Consider the following 22,373-nt stretch of genomic DNA (forward strand, 5'->3'; position numbering starts at 1 on the left):
TCTTTTTCAGTCAATAACCTCTTTAGGAAAAGTCCCAAATCCCTTTCCATGTCTTGCTTGTGTCAAGTCATATTCATCAAGTTAAGAAGCTCCGTGAAAGGAAATGTTGTGATGAGCTGGAAGGGCAAAAATATCATCACACTTTGTCTCATGTCCCTGGGGTTACTCTGATACTACTGTGATCCTAGCTGCTGGGCCACAGGGTTGAGGATGGAGACAGTGAATGTTACTCAGCCTGCTGAACTTTAGACTTTATTCAGCAATGCAGGGAAAGCCAATTATATATGAGGTGTAGTAGGTGTCAGTGGAGATAAAGAGAATAGAAAACATTTGTAAAGAGTGATCACATAGAAATCAAAGAGAACTCTTTTTGCTAGTCCTGAACTATAACATATACAATACATATATTATACATACATATGTGTGTGTGTGTGTATATATATACTTAGTTTATATATATGTGTATATATATATATTTGCTAATGCTATAATTTTGAGGCAAATCCCAAATAACATAATCCAAAATTTTGTGTCAATAAATCCTAGCTAACACTTATTTTTTTAAAAGAATTTAAAAATATTTTAAGTAATCTCTACACCCAATGTGGGGCTCAAACTGACAACCCCCAGTATTGAGTTGTACACTCCACTGACGGAGTCAGCCAGGTGACCCCTACCTAACATTTAACTTCTCCTTAAAAAAAAAAAAAGTGTGTAGCACCCTGAGGCTTTATTCCAAACTACTGGTAAGCTAGCACCATAAGAATGAGAGATGTTTCAGTTTCAGAATCAAAGCTACAAGCTTCTGTCTTTATATAAACATACTTTGGGAAAATTTTCTACCACTTAAGTCAAATATATTCTCTTTGCTTTAATCAGCTTTGGAAATATGTCTTCTTGGAATTATATTTGTCTGATTTCATACTTTGTTTTATTTATTATATTTCAAATTAGAGGCCAGGGAGTTTGAATTTGACTGTGCTCTTTAACTCTTTAGTCCATGTATGCCATCTATAAAATGAAATAAAGGTAAGATTTTTTTTTTCCTAGCACACTGAGTAAAGGGAAGAAACTCAGTGGGAAAGATACTCTTTCTCAATAAAAATTGATTTATTTTTTCAGTGTACCAGTCAAAAAAAGTCTGCCTTAAGGCATGAGCACATGTTGTAAGTTGTACTGAGGTTCTCTGCTGGCTGCTTAGCCCATTCATTTTATTTAAATCCATAATGCAGTGTTAGACCACAAAATAATAATAATAATAATAATAATAATAATAATTATTATTATTATTATTATTTCTTTTATCTTTCAGTGGTTTACTTAGAAGAGAGATTACTGGAATCATTGACAGTAACAATAACAGTATAATCATAGATCCTATCTGATCCAAGAGGTTTACAAATCAATAGACTTTTGTGAATTGTCATATTTGACACATAGTACTTACTGATATTTTTAAAATAAATGACTAAATTAATCAATGAATAAAACCATAGATGTTACCAGAAATTTAAAATACATATTTCTCCATTGGCATTTATATAGTTTATTTATATCAATTTTTTATGTAGGGATATCTACCTTATTAGGCTAAAATAATATATTTATATATGTTAACAAAATAAACTCATAGATCTCTGTTGTTGCAAGTATTTTTGAAATTTCTTTTAAGGGATAAATATAGAATAATACCATGTTTGTTCTGATGACTGATTTTGTTCTAGCCCTTCTTAATATATACTAATATTTTGTAGACTATCCTTATTTGGGTCATATGTCTTTATGTATATATCTATATCTATCTATATATATATATATATATCTCACTTAAACCCTATATTTTGTCCTATGAAAATCAGGAAAAGAAGGTGTTCCCTACCACCACCACGTTAGTTAATAGTAACAGTCTAGACTGTAAACACTTTCATAGCTTTTTTTTACTCTGTTTATGGTTAGTATATATTTTAAATTTCTTCATGATGAATGTCTATATAACCAAATGTCAAATTCCTAAACTTTAATGTCAAGACCCAGCCTCAAATATATTACATAGATTTTAATTTTATTTACTGTGGTTGTCAATACAGTCTTATTATTCTATTTCATTTTTGATCTTTAATGAAGTACCTGTGAGTTATGATGTGGAAAAATGTCAGGATGAGAAAATGATGATCCCCATTTTTTCCCAGCCATGACATTTCAGTATTATGAGCTATATCTCATAAGGTCAGGACTGTGTGACCTATTTTGCCGTACTCATTACCCACTAATCCCAGAACAGAGGCCAAGGGAAAAGAAGGAGTGTATTTTAAAAGGATCTCTGGCCATGGTTTTGTGCGCTGTGTTGCCTAGAAGGAGGGAGGGAATATTACCCACTGGTCTTTCTGGGTGAAAAAACTCAAGTTGTGTCATAAAAAATTAACTCATGCCCCTTCATAAAGAGCTGGTGATTAGATTACCTTCTCACCACCTTGTTCCATTTTTGCCCTTGACAGAGAGGAAAAGTGAAACCATCTTTTTATGAAATCAACTTTTTGGCTTCGTGAACGGACTTTTGTGAAGGTAGGAGTTGAAAAAATAAAATTCCAAAAGTATGAAAGATCTATCACTGTTTTTTTAATTTTTGGTTTTTTGTTTTGTTTTTGTTTTTTCTTTTTTTTCAGCTAGCTTATAGTGTCAATGGGAAGCAACAGTAAAGCTGTTAACAAACTCAAAGCTGATAATAAGTTAACTATTATCCACAGAAGACTACTAGGTTAAGAGTCAGAATTTTGAGAATTCCAATCTGGATACATATATTTCCCCTGTAATGTTAGAAATAATTGAGTATTTTCTTCATTCCTGAGATTTATCATCTAAAAATGGGCATTATATCCACTTCTAAAAAACATCCATAATATCTGACTCCAAAAAAGAAAAACCAGGCCCTGAAACAAGCACATGTAGAATAAAATTGACCCAAACCAGAAGTCCTGACATTAACCACTATGAAGCAGAGTTGCCTAGCCAAGTCAGTTCCAGACTTGCTTAATTGTAGCAAACGTAGATACAGGAATATTAAAATAACCACTTTTTAAAAATAAGCCACTGAGCTTGGGGGTGATTTGTTATGCAGCATCATTGTGGCTGCAGGTGGCTAACACAAATATTAAGAGCAGAGAACTTGAGTTCAATTCTGTGTACCATAAGAAATTTATTTAACCTTTCCATGACTTACTTTTATATTAAAATAGAGATAATTGCTTAGATATTCTTGCTAAAATGAGAAGTAAGTTCATCCACAAGGAATGTGAATGGAGAAAGAGGTGTTGAAGTGAGGAAAATGGGAATGTGAATGTAATAGGAAATAATGAAAAAATTATGGGCGGTATTGTTTGTCTTAGTGGTTTCAAAGGATTATTTAAGTTCAGGCATCAAATGAGCTGAACTAAAAAGACACAAGATTGTGGTCCTAGAGTAGGTGCATTTCTCTGAGATTATGGAGGGGTTAAAGTTACTAGTAATGACAAAGTTTAGAAAATGACCATGCTGGTGAATGTCTAGTGTGATGGACAATAGTATAACAATGTTAATGGGGGTGTGCCATTTAATGAACTGAGAGATCAGAACACTGCCAAGATCAATAATTTGTGTACTGAAATAATCAAGAGTGACAGTTAACCAGGAGATAAAAATTTCTAAGAAATGATATAGTAACCCGAGGTCCTATGGGTCATGGTAATAGTAAGGAATACTGATAGTTAATATTTTGATGCCAAAGATGTTTGTTTTGATGGAGGAGGTACTGAAAATGGTCTTGACTGGGAAATAAGGGACACACAGGATACCTATTGCACCTATAGAATTGGAGAAAACTGGCAGCACCTGCAGTGCAATCCTTTTTTTTAATATATAATTTTTAATTTTACTTTTTAAAGATAGATAGAGCATGTACAGAGTAGAGGGACACAGGGAGAGAGAGAGAATCCCAAGCAGTCTCCATGCTCAGTGAAGAGCCCAACACTGGGCTCAACCCCATGACCCTGGGATCATGATTTGAGTGGAAATCAAGAGTTGGATGCTCAACTGACTGAGCCACACAGCCACCCTGCAATGCAATTCTAATGCTAACTTATAGCATAGATTTCACAGGTTAGGGACACAAGACTCCTACAATTTTTCCCCTTTTTTTCAGACACCAGCCATAAGTTTGGGGCTCCCCAAGTTACCAGCACTTCTGAAAAATGCTACAAATACAGAATTTCCTCTTACCACCTCAAGTTCAATAACTCCCTAGAACAACACATAGAACTCAGGAAAGCACTGGACTTTAACTGCAGTTTTATTATAAAAATACAAATCAGGAACAAGCTCCCCCCCCCCCAAAAAAAAGAGACACATGGGAGAAAGTTTTTGAGGTCCCAACTACAGAGCTTTAATGTCTTTTCCCATGGAATCAAGAGGCACATTGATGTATTCACCAACCAGGAAGCTCAGTTGAGCTCTGATCCCCAATGTCATTGGGATTTTTATTACATAGACATGCTTGGTTGAATTATTGGCTATATAATGGAAATCAATCTCCCTCAGGAGATTGTAAGTCAGGTTGATATCATCTGGCTCAAGACCTCAACCCTCTAATCACATAGTTGGTCTTTCCTGCATGGTCAATGACTATCCTGAAACAATCTAGGAATCCATCATGAGTTATTTGTTTAGAAAAAACTCAGATGTGGTCGCAGGAACCTACCATGAAAAAGAAAAGGCACTATCACTTGGAAAAATTCCAAGGGTTTAGAAGCTTAGTCCCAGGAATGTGGGATAAAGACTAGACAAATTTTGTATTGTATAACACCACTTCAGAGGCTACAGGATAATCAGTGTCCTTAGGGGAGAGGCTGGTTTCCTTTAGAGCAAGAATGTATAAAAGTGTAGGAAAGACATGATTTTGCTGGTGAATCCCTATCAGAAGGTACAGTGAAAAGATTTCAAAAACTCAGAAAAAGTGGGAAAGAAAGTGGGCTTGGAAAAGTCTTATCAGGATTTGCATGCAAGAGCTGAAGAATAAGTTGGAAGAACTGATCTTGTGGTTATCAGTTTGAGTTGCTGTAAAGAGTGCAAGTATATTGATGTTGATAGTATTAAAGTGAAAAGGGATGTCAAGGCTGTAAATACTTGTGAGTAAGTGATAGTGTCTTTCCAGAAGCATGCAGAGTTCTGAGGGTCCCTTTAATCTCATGTCAGAGGAACAGTAGAGGCTAGGAGGGGTTGAAGATCAGACAGTGGATGTTGGTAAACCATTCACCTTAAGATATTGAGTGGCCCAGGAAAAACAAAAAGGTGCCCCAATAACTATTATTCTGATTCTCATACAATCAATTATTGATCAATTATTGAATTTCATATAAAGGAATCCTAAATTATGTACTCTTTTGTCTCTGTCCTTTTTTACACAATAGCAAATTGTTAAAATTTTAACCAACTATTAGTGGCTTTATATAGTTGCTTATAGTTTATAAAATCTTTTATTATATATTGTTTTCCTTGTCTTACATAAAATTAGAATGCTGTGCCCACCTATAGTAAAAGAATAATAAGTGTCTGGTCCCACAAAACATAGCTACTAAGTGACAAAACTGATTTAAATGCATACTTCCAAGTTTGAAATTCTACCTTCTTCCCATTAGATCTCAGTATCTCTCTATTTTGGGAAGGAGGGAGAACTAATTTTATATGGGCGTACATTCATAACCCATATATAATATCTTTAGTATACTAAACCAACCCAGGTATGTCTGAATGAGAAAGTGAAGTCTTGTTTAGATGAATTGTCTCTTCAAGACTTCCTGATTTTTACTTTTCTTTTGATTCACAAATATCCTTGATGGGTTTCTGCATCATTATGCCACAGAGAACACTAGAGAGAGCTGAGACATCTCACTGAATGTGTCTATTCTGAAGTTAATAAAACTTGTCAGGAACAGTAATTCTTGTTTTCCATTAAGGATTCAGGTCTTAAAGTCTACAGGATGTTGCCTTTAAAATTCATTTTATGAACACTTATAGTGTCCCCTCTGCACTCGGTTAACTGCTAGGGATGAATTGAAATAATTCAATGAAATATAAGTAAAGTCTTCAGTGTTACAAATTTATTTGAAAGGTGGATTTTTATTACTTCACTGGCATATTATGAATAATGGAGGAATTTTAAACAAATAAAAACAAGGTTTGATATTGGTGCATCTTTAGCTCAGAGTTCCCTTACTTTGGAACACCAGATTTACTTGAGATGTATTTATCATGTTTTCTGTGGCTGATATTTATTTACTCAATTATGTAACCAACATATCTGAATCATTGATGTCACGGTGGATCCATACAGTACTGCATTTCTGATCTATAATGATCAGTACTGTTCCATCGCTGACTAAATGTCCTTTTTCATTCTCAAGGAGTAGCTTCTTTGCTACTTGTTCTAATGTTTTCATCCTTGACTTTGTTTTGCTGATGCTCCTCATCTCAAAGAGGAAAGAAGAAAGAAAGAAACCACAGTAATAATTACCAACTGAGCAGGCCATTATCATTATAATAGAAATGAAATTGAAATGGTAAGAGCTGGGCATTATTCAAATTTTTACTCTGCTCTGTTAATGATCATATCATATTTGAAATCCTCATAGGCTTCTTTTGAACTGTAGATATGTCATAATACCTAAAGCATCTTATGATACAAAATCACACCATAATCCACTGATCAAGTCTTTTGGGCCATGTCTCTAGGTGTATCACAGCTATGATCCTTATGACCTCTCAAAATGTCTTTCGGAGGAGTTAATAGAGAACAGATGTTACCCAAGGCAGCAGCTGGTACAATTAGACAAATGGGAAAAATTGGCAAATGAAGAGGGCAGAAACTCTTTAAATAAACGATCCAAACCCTTAAAAATCAATGAGAAGTTTTGAAAAGGTCAACAACAATAAATAAAGGTGTACATGCACATGTGTTTGCACATGTACATTCATTAAAAATACTTTCTGAAAACAACTTTCACTGAAACAAAATTCTCAAGTGTTCATTGGAAATAGTGTAGTCATTATAATCTTTCTACACTGCAAAATATAAAGTTCAGTTTTGTTCAGTTTTCAAGTTTGTCTTCATTTTCATTAGAGTTAAAATATTTTCCTGATGGCTGATGTATCCCTTACCTAATGAGGTAAAATTCAATGAAAAAAAAGTATATCCTCTCTTTCTCAGTCTAGAACCTCATCTTTTGTCAGTAAAAAAACATGTGAATGCATAATGCAGTGACTGCTACTAGAATTGATAGAGAAATCAATCTCCCTGACAGGGAAGGGAAGTCTTATAAAGAAGGGATACCTGACCTGGATCCTGAAGAATAAAAAAAATATATATATTGTCAAGTAGAATTTTATGACAGGGAACTCCAAATAATGCACAGAACCTTGAAGGTACATTGCATGTTGGAACGCAAGTAAAATGTCAGAAGTGGACAAAAGAACAGAGGTTCTCAAATTGTAGTGGATCAGAACTATCTTGAATTCTTGTTAAAAATGCAGACATCTGAGTCCTATCCTGGATGTTCCCAAGTAGTAAATCTGGCTGAAGTGGTAAATCTGGGAATCTTTCTTTACCTTACTAAGCACCTTCATTACTCTGATGAAGTCAGGGGGTAGACTGCATCTTGAGATATATTTCTTTAAATGAGTGGGTTTTGATATGTGGCCTCCATACCAGCATCACCATCACCATCACCTGGAAACTTGTTAGAAATGTTAATTTTCAGCTCCGCCCTAGACTGCTAGAAACTCTGGGGGTTGAGTCTAGCCATTTGTGTCTTAATAAGCTTTTTGGCTGATTGTGATGCACGATAAAGTTTGAGTATCATCGCTTTAAACTGTACAAGCACACTTGGTCTATGCTGGCTAGGACATCTCACCTATTGACCATATTCAGAAGAGGGCGACACTTAACATTCCATACTTAACAGTAACTTTATCTGTGAAAATCTTTAGATGATATAGAAGCAGAAATAAACCCCATGCAGTTCAAATTATTCTCTATTGCTGGCTTCACTTTAGTGATCTAATTACAGATTCATTCCTGACTTTATGGGATATGCATATGGACCAGCATCCAGTTTGAAGCAATAAGAAAATTGCTCCAAAAATTTGCTAAACTATAATTTTCTGTCTCAGAAGCTTATATGTTCTTTCCTCATTTTTGCAAACCAATTAGTCAGATTGGGGGATTGTAACATAGCTTGTTGCAATTGAACTTTACATGAAATCATTTGGCACAGGTTAGTTGATGGGTGCTCAGATGAAATTGTAGATTCTCGTTTTGCACATAAATGAGATATCCCTTAGGTGTGAATCAAGCAGTTGCGGTGACATTGAGGTTCATGTTTGAGATTATTCGTATGCTTCCAATGAGTGTGTAGGCTCACCTATTTCTAAAGAATCGTTATATTTGCTGTGGCATGTGTAGGGTAAAATTATTCTTTGACCTTCCCTAAGCATGCAGAATAGATGCTAGCCCTGTATGAAATGACATTTTGGGTAACATTAAAGTTCCTTTTTATATTTTTTGGTCCGCAAATATAACTCTTCATCCTGAACTTCAGATGCCAAAGTCAATGCGTGAGAAGCATTATTTCATCTATCAAAAGGATGTGGAAGAACAAATATTTCTGATTTTTGTCCTCTGCTACAGTAAAGAAATATATAAGTTCTTTTGTTTTTCAATGGAAAGCATGACTAAAATCCTCAAATATGAGTGGAAATAATACTTTTTAAAAAAGAATAGACCTTGGTCTTTGTTCTTCTTCTTTCTCCCCCTATTTCTTCTCTCTGAATTCAACCCCTCATGGTCATGTGCTAGTCCTTTCTGAGGAAGGAAAAGGCCATGTTTCACCTGTAGTTCTCAAAGAGTACTTCTGAGTTGTTTTTTGACATAGCAAGGTCAATGATTTTTAGGGCAGAAATAGAATATGTTGAAGAAGTATAGAAAACCAGGTTCTTCATTGTTTGTTGATTAGCAGCTCTATTTCAGACACTATGTTCAGAAATAGGTGGAGGTAAAATAATTTTAAAAAGCAAGTTTTCTGGAATCTGCAGCTCACAACCTTCTGGAAGACACAGAAATATGCCCAAGTAGCTAAAACAAACAACTGGGCCAGAGATGAGTAAAAGTATTTAAATTATAGCTCTGAGATATTAAATTTCAAACTACTTATTTGACAACCATTGGTGTCATAATATTATTTTAATCCTTTATATTTTACAATATAAATGCATGGCATATGTTGACTTTAACCAAAAGGAGTAAGTGATGGAGCATCTGGGTAGCTCAGTTGGTTAAGCGTCCAACTCTTGATTTCAGCTCAGGTGATGAGCTCGTGGTCATGAAATAGAGCCTGCCTCGGGCTCTGTGCTGAGCGTGAAACTTGCTTGGGATTCTCTCTCTCTCTCCTTCTCTCTCTCTCTCTTGGGATTCTCTCTCTCTCTCTCCTTCTTTCTCTCTTTCTCTGCCCCTCCCCTGCTCTCTCTCTCTCTCCCTTTCTCAAAATAGATAAACACTAAAAAAAAATAAAAGTAATATCTGGTTTGCTTTGCATTTATATAGGGTTGATATTACATTATTTCTCCCCCAAATAAACATAGAATGGCTTTATAACATGACTTAGAAATTATTATTGAAACTGCAGGAGTGAACTTTCAGAAGCAGGGTAATTCTCTTGAAGACAGAAGAGACTTGGATCCAAGCAGATTTAAGTTAAAATCTTGAGTTGTGTAACTTCAGGCAGTTATTTTAACCTTTCTGAAACTCTGTTGCTTCCTCTGTGCATCTGTGTGAAGTGGTGATAAATACTACAATATATTGCTATGGAATAATTAAGTGAGATGACGTTTGTAAAGAGCCTGGCATTTGGTTGGTGCTCAATAAATTTTAGTTTTATTCGACATAGATTCTTTTTAATGCCTTCCCCTTTCATATGGAGCCATGTGCCAGCCATTAACTGCTTGCCGCTCCATTTCACACCATATCTCTTTGAGGTCTAAGGAGTCTATCTTAAAAAACAGAAATTATTACACCAGATATTGTTTCCTATTATTTAAACAGTACCTGAACATTGGTGTGCATCTCCCAGATACCATGAACTGTCATTGGTCTCAAGGGACAGTTGGAGCGGGTGGTGAGAGGCAGGATTATAGACTGGAGAATTAAAGAGATAGACGGTCTGGATTGACTGACATTTAAGACAAGAATGGCTAGGACAGTAAATGGAAGAACAGGAGGGGAGTTAAAAAGGTGTAAGTCAAGCACCATTTATCTTTTGGTGTTGACATTAATTAGTTCTCTGAAGGTTTCTCGTTATACACAAAACTCCCTGTTTGCTATTTATATCTTCATCCTGTTTTGACTTTTTCCCTCATTACTAGTAAAAAAATAAAATGTTGTGTGTTTTTCTTTTCAGACATGGGAGTTGTGCTGAGAGAAATTGAGGATCTGCTCTATACTTCATAGAGAGTTTGGAAAACCACTTACCGGATATACATGCTTGCAGTTAGTGTCTGTTTATCAAAGCCGAGAACCAGAGTGAAAAGGTATTTTGTTACTGGTTTTGATGACATCAGTAGTTCTTGCATATTTACTAAATAAGGAAACAATTCATTGCATTGTGCCAAACACTGCCCTAGGTGCTAGAGATGCAGACATGAATAAGACACAATGTAATTGTGAGAGGCTCAGGATCTCTTGATGGAAGACACCTGGGGCCCATTCCCAAAGAGCTGGATCACAGTGGAGCAAAATTGTCACGTAAGTGACAATACCCCTAGCACTTAAAGGAAAGTGAGTACAGATGCAGTGGGAGGGTTGGGTTAAGGAGGGATACAATTTCTATTTTTCTTTTTGGATCTATGATGTAACATCATAATAAAATTTTAGCAAATCATTTAATTTATTGGAAAGTAAGAATGGTAACACGGAAGCAGAATGATATTTATCCCTTCTTCCCTCTGTATGTTGTACAGGTTTATAAAGTATTAGCAACATCATCTTTGAAAGACTTGTATGAAGGGGCTCAATCGGTTGAGTCTGACTCTTGATTTTGGCTCAGGTCGTGATCTCACAATTTGTGAGTTTGAGTCCCACGCTGGCAGGGAGCCTGCTTGGGATTCTCTATTTCTCCCTCTCTCTCTGCCCCTCTCCCACTCCCACTCTCTCTCTCACAAAATAAATGAAAAAACATTTTTAAAAATTAAAAATATATTAGGGCACCTGGGTGACTCAGTCGGTTAAGCAAAGGACTTCAACTCAGGTCATGATCTCACAGCTTGTGGGTTTGAGCCCCAAGTTGGGCTCTGTGCTGATAACTCAGAGCCTAGAGCCTGCTTTGGATTCTGTGTCTCCTTCTCTGTCCCTCCCCCACTCATGCTCTGTCTCTGCCTCTCTCTCAAAAATAAAAAAAAAAACATTAAAAAATTCTTAATAAAAAAATAAAAATATATAAAAGACTCGTATGATGATGTTTTGTGCATCACGTGCAAAAGAGAAGCCATCAGACAAGTGCTTCATAAAATATTATGATTGATGAAACCATTTTAGTATTTCTGACAAGAAAACAGTAATCCAACATAATGTTTTCCTGCTTGTTTATGTTTTCTCCATTTATTTGTTTGTTTTACCTAAAATATGCTTGGGGGAATTTCTGAGAAGAGCACATATCTTGCAAAGATGAGAACTTATTACAGTTGAACATCTCTTTCTACATTAGTAGTTGGGATGGCCAATTTTGAACAGAAATAAATGCTTCTTGTCAACTTAAAATCCAAGCCATCTTTCAGCAATCTTTCTGGTAAGTAATACCAGTTTTATCTCTCCCTCAGAGATGTCTATATTGAATATCTATGTTTTAAGAGATGAGGCAACCATAAAAAATCACTTTTGGATTCACTCTCAGGTTAAAATTATTTCATCTGACAAAACCTACACACACTTCATAGAATGAAGAAATTCTGGGGGTAAAAAAAGAAGAGAAGTAATCTGATAGCACCGGACTTCAAGCAGCACAGCACCTTTTAGAGGTAATCTTACTACTCTTTGAAACAAACCTCTCAGGTAAACTGTTGTTGGTGCTATTATTTTGATTGCTGGATCATGAGGGAAACCGGGTTTCAGAGAGATTAGGTGGTAATTATGAACACACTACAAGTAGATGGTAAAGCCAAAAATGAGTTTCTAAATGTAAAGCCTATTTCTGTTCTCCTTTCACTCAACAAGGGATTACCTTGTTTTCTGCTCAGAATTGTATGTAGTGTTCCGATATTTGGATTTAAATGAGAACATATTTGTTTTAATAATACTGCTCTAAACAATGACAATCATAACAACAAAAAATGTGGTGTTTATTTGTTGTTTGTTTTACCTTTAGCCAAGATTCCCAGCATGGCAGTGAACACTCCCAGGTTCTACACTACCTGCACCCTGATTATCCAGATAGTAAGGGAATAGTGATCACCACTTGAGAGACCATGATCTGAGAGCATCCACGGAGAGTATGCAAACAATACTTGTTGGCTAACTCCACCAGCACAGTTACTGTCTATTGTCTGCCAGATACTTAGTCACTTCTACAGTTTCACTCTTGATCTGCTTTTGGAGACTGGGGTAGAAGATGTCTACTAGGGCACATCTGAGATAGAGTCACATTCCAGTGACCGCATCAGCCTTCCAGTGTCCACGAGGCAACAGGTCTGGCCAAGAAAACCTGTGGCTGGAGTAAATTGCAGATTAAGGCTAGACCAAAAGATAGAAGGTGTTCAGGGTCTCCGGACATCATTAAGTCATTGCTCTAATTATGTGAATGAACTAAATGGCTTCTCCACTTGAATCATTTTCACAGGGTATTGTTACTGCAGCCGAAGGCATGTTTTAAAATTAATTTCCTACTTCCTTTATTTGTAAGATCCGCAGACTGTAGAAGCCACACAATAATTTTCCCTTCATAGGGACCCCTGGTTGCATATTTACTCATCCTTATTCAGCCCTGTCTTGCTGCTTTCCTGGATGGCTTGCCCTTTTTTATATTTTTTTGAACTTTTTCCTCTGCCTTTCCTTAAAATACTTACTATATTTGTAATAAATTCTTTTTAAAAAATTTTTAAGTTTTTTTAATTTATTTTTGAGAGAGAGAAAGAGAAAGAGAGCACAAGCAGGGGAGGGGCAGAGCTAGAGAGAGACACAGAATCCAAAGCAGGCTCCAGGCTCTGAGCTGTCAGCACAGAGCCCGATGTGGGGCCCAAACCCACAAGCCATGAGATCAAGACCTGAGCCGAAGTCAGACGCCCCACCGACTGAGCCACCCAGGAGGCCCTCTAATAAATATTCTTAAACTTTTTGCTTTGTAAAAAGAATGTTTACCACATTTCTTCGTGTTAATTAGAAACTATGATTCCCCAGTTAAGGTAAGGTTTTATTCTCCACACCTGCTATGGACTGAATGTGTCTCCCCTTCCACCAATTCAATATATGTTGAAGCTCTAATCTCCAGTGCAATGGTATTTGAAGGTGGGCTTTTGGGGAGGTAATTAGGTTTAGATGAGGCCATGAGAGTAGAGTCCCCAAGATAAGATTAGCGTCCTTATAAGAAGAGGAAGAGATCAGAGCCCTCCCTCTCCTGTGAGGATATAGCAAGAAGGCAGCTGTCTGTAAACCAGGTTTCTCCCCAGACACCAAATCTGATTGGCACTCTCATCTTGAACTGTAAGAAATAAGCACTCTCATCTTGGACTTGCCAGCCTCCAGAACTATAAGAAATAAATGTCTGTTGTTTAAGACACCTAATCTGTGGTAATTGGTTACAGCAGCCTGCACTCACTGTATAGCGACAGCACTGTTATGGTTTTATCATTCTTCCAAATTCCAACAGACAGGGAGGGATTCCTCTAGCTCCCCCTGCCTAATTTCCTTACATTGCCTGCTAATTCTCTTAAAAGTCTGTCTTTTTTTATTGAAACCGTCTCTATATACTGGTCATGCACCCCTCACCACCACCACCACACAGGAAAATAAGACACATTTAACTCCATCCCATGTAGACGTCCCACAGGCATCTAAAATGTCTGTGTAGAGGCAAGGGTGCCAAGCATTCAATGCTCGTATCTATCAGTCATTGGTTGTGGTTGCTCCCAAAGAGGCCTGGGTTTGGGCAGGTCTGTTCTCTTCAGCCCAGGCAGTTCTAGAAGAGGCCAGATCACTGAGAGTGTTTAATGAGCAACACGACCAGCAGCTAAGGGAATAATCCTTTGTTCCTGGAGGGATATTGGGGAAATAAAAGGCACCATCAATTATATTCTCCCATTACATTGTTCAGATACTTACATTTCATATAAGTCCGAGGAGTAGCAACTTCCAGGAATAAAGGGCCCTGTACAGGAATAAACATGAAAACCTATTATAATTAGTGTATATGTTTATTTACTGAGAGCATTGCCTCAGTTATAAAAGATCGAACGTGAGTTTTCCGTATCATAGTGTCTTAGGATATTATTGATCCTTTTGCCCTGAGCTTCATAATATAAATATTTTTATATCTTTTTTTTTTCCTGAAGTTTCTTCTTTAGGAGATGAGTTTTTATAATTTAATTAATAGAGTCATTTTTTATTTATTTTTTTAATGTTTGTTTTTGAGAGAGAAAGAGAGAGAGCATGAACAGGGGAGGGACACAGAGAGAGAGGGAGACACAGAATCTGAAACAGGCTCTAGGCTCTGAGCTGTCAGCACAGAGCCCAACACGGGGCTCAAACTCTGAATGGCGAGGTCATGACCTGAGCCGAAGTCAGACGCTTAACCTACTGAGCCACCCAGGCACTCCTAGAGTCATTTTTAAATGAAAATAAAATGCATAGTAATAATTGCTCCCACTTTTGAAGAGTTTAATGATGTGCCAAGAACTATTCTAACTTAATTCTCTTATCATATTCATAATACAAATGAGAAAATGAAGCTCAGAGAAAGGGTTATTTGCCAAAAGCCATACAATTATGGGTTTGACCTCAACGCTCTGGCACCAGTGGGTACACACTTTCAAATAGGAAGTTATACTGACTATTTAATCCCTTCTTCATAACTCCAAGAAAGGCAAAGCAATTTGTCTCAATGTCCTGGTTGGTTACTGTATCTGGAAACTGAAAGTGAAGTTACATAATTCCCCCCCTTTCGACTTCTGCCTTATACATAGTGTTCCAGAGAAACATTGAAGGGGGTATTGCAAATTTGCTCCCACACTGCTTATTTTATTTTATTTCCTGGCTTTAAAAAAGATGAAGTGATTTCAATTCATATGTAAAAATGAAAATACGCATATTCACCTTAAAAGACTAAAACAGAGCTACCTGGCTAGCTCAGTTGGAAGAGCATTGGACTCTTGATCTCTGAGCCTGAGTTCGAGCCCCAAGTTGAGGGTAGAGTTTACTTTTAAAAAATAAAAAGGAAAACCAACTACAACAAGAATAGACAAAAATAAGAACAGAACAAAGATTTCTTTCTCCTTTTTCTTTTCCTCTTCCTCGTCCTTTTTCTTCTTTTTAAATACTTACTTGTTGAATCTCTCCTGCTTGGGGAGAAGTACAGTTACTCTAAAATGGCAACGAAAATGAAATCCATCAGATTTTGTAAACCAATTGTTTCCTACACACTCAGAACTCAAAGCTACACAGTTCTCCAACTAATTGTGAATATTTTTCCTTATTAATTTTGCTCTAGTTTTTAAAACAGTCATGAAAGTATGAAATAGGGACAAATGTGGGAAAACAAAAGGTGTTGGGTGAATATAGGGTAAAACGAAGTTATAGGCAGGGATCCAGTGCCATCATGAGAACTCAAGACTTTCAGGAACTTTTGAAGGGGGACCAATAGTTTATAGATGCTGCTTAGTTAATTACATACTGTATTTCATTTGCTGTGAAGTACTACTATTGAATGTAAAATTATCTGTACACTTACAAATGAAAATATCTTGTCTATTGCAGATTAAAATATTTTAGCCCCAAAGGATGGTCTCATAAATTCTACGTGTTGAATCCCAAGGGATTTCTGGGACTCTGTTATCCTCCTTTATTTCTAAAAATCAGGAAAACTTAAAAATGAAGAAATATGGGAAGAAAATTAAAATTATTAAAATCTAAAATTAAAATTAAAATTATCCTTAAAACCACCATCTAAGGACAACCCCAGTGAACATTTATGTGTATCTTTCCATTATCATCTATACTTATTTTGTACAATCTACGAATATTAGACAGGCTATGTCATTTTGAGGGCCCAGTGAAAAATGAAAACCCGGGACCCCTCCTTAAGAGTTGCAGGATGACAACAGCACTAAACCAAGTGCGAAGCCCTCCTAAGCATGAAACCCCATGTGACTTGGCCAGGTCACACACCCATGAAGCTGGCCCGAGCTTCTTTACTGAATGAGTGAATGTTGAATAACAGGAGTTATCGGAGAAGCCAAAGATATCCTAAAAATATGGAGGAAAACTCAGTGACATGAGTTTTGAAAATATTGCAGGTACTCTCCATCTCCACATATCAAGAATACAACAGACAGTGAAATAAACACATAAGGAATTAAGAATCCATATTTACATATGGTTAAGAGAGAGAAAACGAGGCTGAAACTAATAAGGAACGAATTGCTATCCCAGAAATAGGGAAGAACAGATTGGAGAAATAAAATGTTACTTAAGTGAAAGCCTGAAGAGTAGGTCAGAGGCAATCACTACAGGATATAGCAGGAAATGTTAACTCTGCTTTACTAAAATAAGTTCTTAAAGAAGACTTGAAGCCTAGGCATATCTAGGTAAATTGGTCACTGAATACTTGCTAACACTTTCCTAAAACATACCCTTTACTGCTTGTCATTTTCCACTTGCAGTTGTCTCATTAATGCAGAAGTATTGATACATTTTGGACTCCTTTTGCAAATTGGAAAAAAATGGGCTGATTGGAGATTAGTGCTACTGCAGCTTTGATCCTGCCCTTGAGACACTAGGAATTTATGTCTCCCAACATTGCTGTCATCTACCTTGTAAGTAATCAGCAAACCTTGAACCATAAATATAGAAATATATTTGCAAGTCATAGAAACAAAATTGTAGGCATATTTATTCCTTGCATATTCTGACAACAGTATAAATCACTACTAGAGATTACCTTATGAATTTTGGGCTAATTGATAAATAGCCAAGTTCTGATTATTTGCAATAATGGAAGGAGGCAACAATGTGAAGATTTCAGAGGAGCTGGTGAAATAAGCAATACGTTTTGCAGGTTTAGCATCGCGATTTACTTGGTTAAATTTATTGTAAACTAACTTGGTATGGTATTATTAATATTGCCCTTAATATTATTGGCATAATATTGATGAATATTAGTGTAACTAACATGGTATAATATCATTAATATCAGCACTTAATATTAATCATTACATAGTTTATGTAAAATATTAACAATTATTAGAGAACATAATGTAATCTTCACAATACGTACTTTAGCATGCATACCACCCTATGATAAACTTAATCCTCAACCACATTTTTTTCTGAGTTTCTCTCTAGACTATGAACTCATTAAGCCATGAGGATTGTTATTTATCTTTCCTCAAAGTTTTCCAATGCATTTGAACATAGTTAGGTCTCAATAAGTATTTGTTAAATGAATGAATGAATGAATGAATGAATGAATGAATAAGTATATTTATTTTTTATTTTTTTTAATGTTTATTTTTGAGATAGGGAGAGACAGAGTATGAGCAGGGGAGGGGCAGAGAGAGAGGGAGACAGAATCTGAAGCAGGCTCCAGGCTTTGAGCTGTCAGCACAGAGCCCCGACGTGGAGCTCGGACCCATGAGCTGTGAGATCATGACCTGAGCTGAAGTCAGATGCTCAACCGACTGTGCCACCCAGGTGCCCCTGAATAAGTAAATTTTAAGGAATATACGATACCACTGAAAGAATACTTATGCAAATAAAAATTAGAGAAACACAGGTGATATATAATCAAATGCTGTAGCATATTAAGATGAAATGGATTATGCTGTGTCATGAAAGGAAGTCAGAATTGTGTGGGTATGATTTCTGGAAGAGAAAGGGTATGAATGGAGACTTGGTCTGGGCTGAAACTGAATGGTGTATCTATGGACAAAAGCAAGCATGAAGAAACATGGGCTGAATAAAGGATAGAGGTAAGAAGGATGAGGTTTTTGCAAGTTATAACAAGTCTGAAGCACAGAGTTTTGGTGGTTTTTTTTTTTATTTATTACAAAACATTTTCTTTCTCTCATTTTACTAACACAGAAGTAAAAAGTTGAGGGCATCTGGGTGGCTCAGTCAGTTAAGCATCAGACTCTTGATTTCAGCTGAGGTCATGATTTCACAGTTCATAAGACTGAGCCCTGTGTCGGGCTGCGTGCTGACAGTGCAGAGCCTGCTTAGGATCCTCTCTTTCCCTCTCTCTCTGCCCCTTCCCCACTGGCTTACATGCTCTCTCTCAAAACCAAATAAATAAACATTTTTTAAAAAGTAAAAAACTTGAATTAAACATGCTCCTCAGCCCAGGGTGTACAGTATTTATTTGTTCTTCCTTTAATCTCAGTCCGCACTCCATTCCCTCCCCCTTTATAGTCATCCACACCACTAATACATTTGATACATCCATAAGCATGTATCATCCATAGGCAAGTTGACATGTATGAAGACATTCATCTTGGCATTATTCATGGCATCACTGAGTTGGAGGCGACCTACTATCATCAGAGTCAAATTAGGCCAGGATTGGAGTATTTACTCTTGTCAACTGATTATCTTTCTATCTCATGTCTATCATATATCATCTATCTCACTTATAATTTACAAATTATACAACTTCTGTTTGCTTTAAAAACTTTCTCTTCCTTTAACTGTTGCCTTTAACATGTGTGTTCATAATGTAGTTCTAAATAGTTTGTTATTGCTTTGTGTACTCTTCATTAATCTTGTTTTCTAAAGTATATATTTTATTGTTAACACAGTTTTAGGATTGTAGAAAAATAAGCAGAAGGTACAGAGACTGCCCATATGATTTCTCTCTCCCTCTCTCTCTCTCCCCCTCTCTCTCTCTCCCCCTCTCTTTCTCTCAGCCTTCAGTCTCCCCTATTATTAATATCATGCATTAGCATGGTACATTTGTTACAATTGATGAGCTAATATTGAGACATTATTATTAACTGAAGTCATCGCTTAGATACTGTTTATTCTTTGCATTGTACAGTGCTATGGAGTTAGCCAGTAGCATAATGTCTTTTATCCACTGTTATGGAACCATACAAAATTGTTTCACTGGTCAAAATTCCTCTCTGCTGCACCTACTCATTCCTACCCTCCTCATTCCTGCCCCCAAAACTTGGTAACAATTGATTTTTTTAGTGTCTTCATTGCTTTCTTTTCCACAATGTCATATAGTTAAAATTATACAGTCTGCAATCCTTTCAGGCTGGTTTCTTTCACCTAGAAATATGCGTTTAAGCTTCCTCCATGTCTTTTTGTGGCTTGATACCTTATCTCTTTTTATCACTGAAAAATATTCTGTTACATGGATGCAGTGCAATATTTTAACCATTCATCTATTAAAGGACAGCTTGGCTGCTTCCAAGTTTTGTAAATTATGAATCAAGCTACCATAAACATTTTCACGTGCAGGTTTTTGTGTAAATATAGGTCTTCAACTCATTTGGCTAAATCCAGCATAGCTCCTGGGTTGTATAAGACTATGCTTCACTTTTTAAGAACTCACTCGCCTGTCTTCCAAAGTGGCTGTACCATTCTACGTTGCCACTAACAATGAGGGAGAATTCCTGTGTCTCCGCTTCCTCGTCAAAATTTGGTGTTGCCAGTGTTTGAGATTTTAGCCATTCTTTTAGCTTTGTCCTGGTAGCTCGTTGGTTTCTGAATTTGCAATTGCCTGATGACATACAATGTTGAGCATCTTTTCATGTTTATTTGCCATCTGTGTATCTTCTTTGGTGAGGTGTCCTGATCTTTTGATTTCTCTTTAATTGTGTTTTATTATTTTTGAACTTTGAATGCAAGTCCTTTTCAGGTATCTGTTTTGCACACATTTTCTTCCAGTCTGTAGCTTGTCTTTTCATTCTCTTAACAGTGTCTTTCACAGAGCAGTTTTTCATTCTAATGAAGTCCAACTGATCCTTTTTTCTTATATGGATTGTGCTTTTTGTATTGTACCTAAAAAGTCATCAGCAGAATCATGGTAACCTAGATTTTCTCCTGTTGTCTCCTAGAAGATTTAGCTTTGTGTTTCACAGTTAGGTATAATTTTAGTTTTGGGGACTTTTGGTTTTAGTTAATTTCTAAATATGAGAACATTTTAATCTTTTTTTACCATTCATATATAATTTCAATGAATTATGGTAAAAGGACATAGTCTGATGCCTCCCTGTATTCCACTTGTTTTTAAAAATTAGTTTTTATTCTGCATTCATTGGTTTTACAATTTTTCTCTCTCTTTCTCCCTTGCTCTCTTTCTGCCTCTCCACACATCATCAATACTATAATAGTCCATATTTATACCATTACATGTAATATATATAATAGTATATGGTATATGCTCATATACTAAAAGTATTATCATATTGCTCTGTGCTTATTAAATAAATCATAGAAATCTTCTATCCATTTGTTTAGCTCCTGTTTGGATCTAATAGCTGCTGAGAATGATGTTGTAAATACAAACAAGGTGGGAAAGTCATGAATTTCATGTGATGGAAGCAGGTGTAGACAAACAAGAGAGGGTAGAAGAGGGAGAGGCCTTTGTACACTCAGAGCTACGCTTTGCTGTGAAACTACAATCTTGTTCGAAACTAAGAAAAGTCAGACAATTCTAAATTTAAAGTCAGACCTGCTCCTTGAAAGCACACAACTGGGGAAAGTGTATAAATTGAGACCTACCTACTATAGTTCTAAATATTGAAAGATTATAAATCAAGATAATAAGCAATTAAATCAATGCATTCTGTGTATTTTCTTTGCAAAACTATTTCATAAAAGCCTTGAAGGCCATACTTAATGTGTGATTAAAGAAGAATTTGCTAAGTGGTATCCAGAGTATTTTTAATACAATGTTTTCCTTCCTCTAGCTCTGCTTTACATATTTGTAGATTTATCTGTTCATTAGTGGATATTACCTGATTATAATCTGTATTATAGTGGTGCTATTGTAACCTTTCCTTGGGAAAAGCTAAAGGTTTGCAAAACTGCTGTTTTAGAATATGAGTCGTTGTTTGTACACTCACGGAAAAGCTGAAAAATGCTTTTCTTTCCTCCTGAGCCTTACACTTCATATGCATGGTTCTTGGAGTGATACTGAATAGACATTTAATGTTAGTGTAGAATGACAATAATGAGTCTGGCTGTGACAATTTAGCTTAATCAAATATATCAGTCTATGAGACAGCTAGATTTTGTGGGGAGGGATCTTATTCAAATACGCAAACTTCTCTTTGCTGTCAACAGTTATATTAACAATGCAAATTCATGGCAATGTCTCCCTTTTGACATTTTTCTTCTAGGTCACATAATCACCATAATCAGACCACATAGTGGTAGTGACAGTGCTTGGCCTTTGCATTAGCCTTTTAGCTAAAAACCCTTAGGAGATATCGATTAATTAATCCTTTTCCATCTTTCTTGTTTGACAGCATTATCCATACCAAGAAGTGGCTTTGACAGAAAGCATAGATATAAGGTATTTGAGTATAAAACAAATAGGGAAATACTTTCCTCCCTGTTCAGAATTCACCTTCCCACCTTTCTCACTATTATAGTGCAGAACATAGGGTTACGCAAAAAAAGAAGAGAAGTCAATCTGCCAGAAATCTCTTTGATTTGATAACATTGAGGAGGAGATTCAGTTCTGGTGGTTGAGGCACTTCTGGCCAGGATCAGCCCTAGAGCATCTTAAATCACACCCATTGTTACCACCCCTATAGTTTCCTGAGAGGTATCACCCACAAAGTGTCCTCCACAGAAGTGTATACTGCCAGGGATTCTGACAAGCAAGTTCCTATGTAATTTTATCTTCTGATGGATTGAGCTGAACCAATCGAGGACTGTTAGGACTTGTTTTGTCCCTCAGAATGATGTTCTTGGCTAGAGTCAAACTAAAGCAGCCTCTCTGAATTATGCCTCTGTATCCTCTATTTGTTTACTGGTTGTTTGATTGTTTGATTTGTTTTGTTTTGTTCATTTGCTCTAAAGGTATCCTGACATGTAGAGGTTGCTCTCACTCAAGCATAAGAAGTTCTCAGTTCATCCT

At 36.3% G+C, this 22,373-nt stretch overlaps 1 long non-coding RNA gene across 1 annotated transcript in view; it reads left to right on the top strand.

The window, feature by feature from the left end:
• The window catches only part of LOC132692484 (uncharacterized), a 361,771-nt gene extending 351,169 nt beyond the window's left edge, over nucleotides 1-10,602 (top strand). Inside the window, exon 4 of the long non-coding RNA XR_009616381.3 lies at nucleotides 10,479-10,602. This is a non-coding gene — a long non-coding RNA (uncharacterized LOC132692484). The remainder of the gene's footprint in view (nucleotides 1-10,478) is intronic.
• The last annotated feature ends 11,771 nt before the right edge of the window (nucleotides 10,603-22,373 follow it).

This window comes from Panthera onca, chromosome B1 (genome assembly GCF_046562875.1).
Source record: "Panthera onca isolate mPanOnc1 chromosome B1, mPanOnc1 haplotype 2, whole genome shotgun sequence".
In the NCBI taxonomy this organism is placed as follows: Eukaryota; Metazoa; Chordata; class Mammalia; order Carnivora; family Felidae; genus Panthera; species Panthera onca.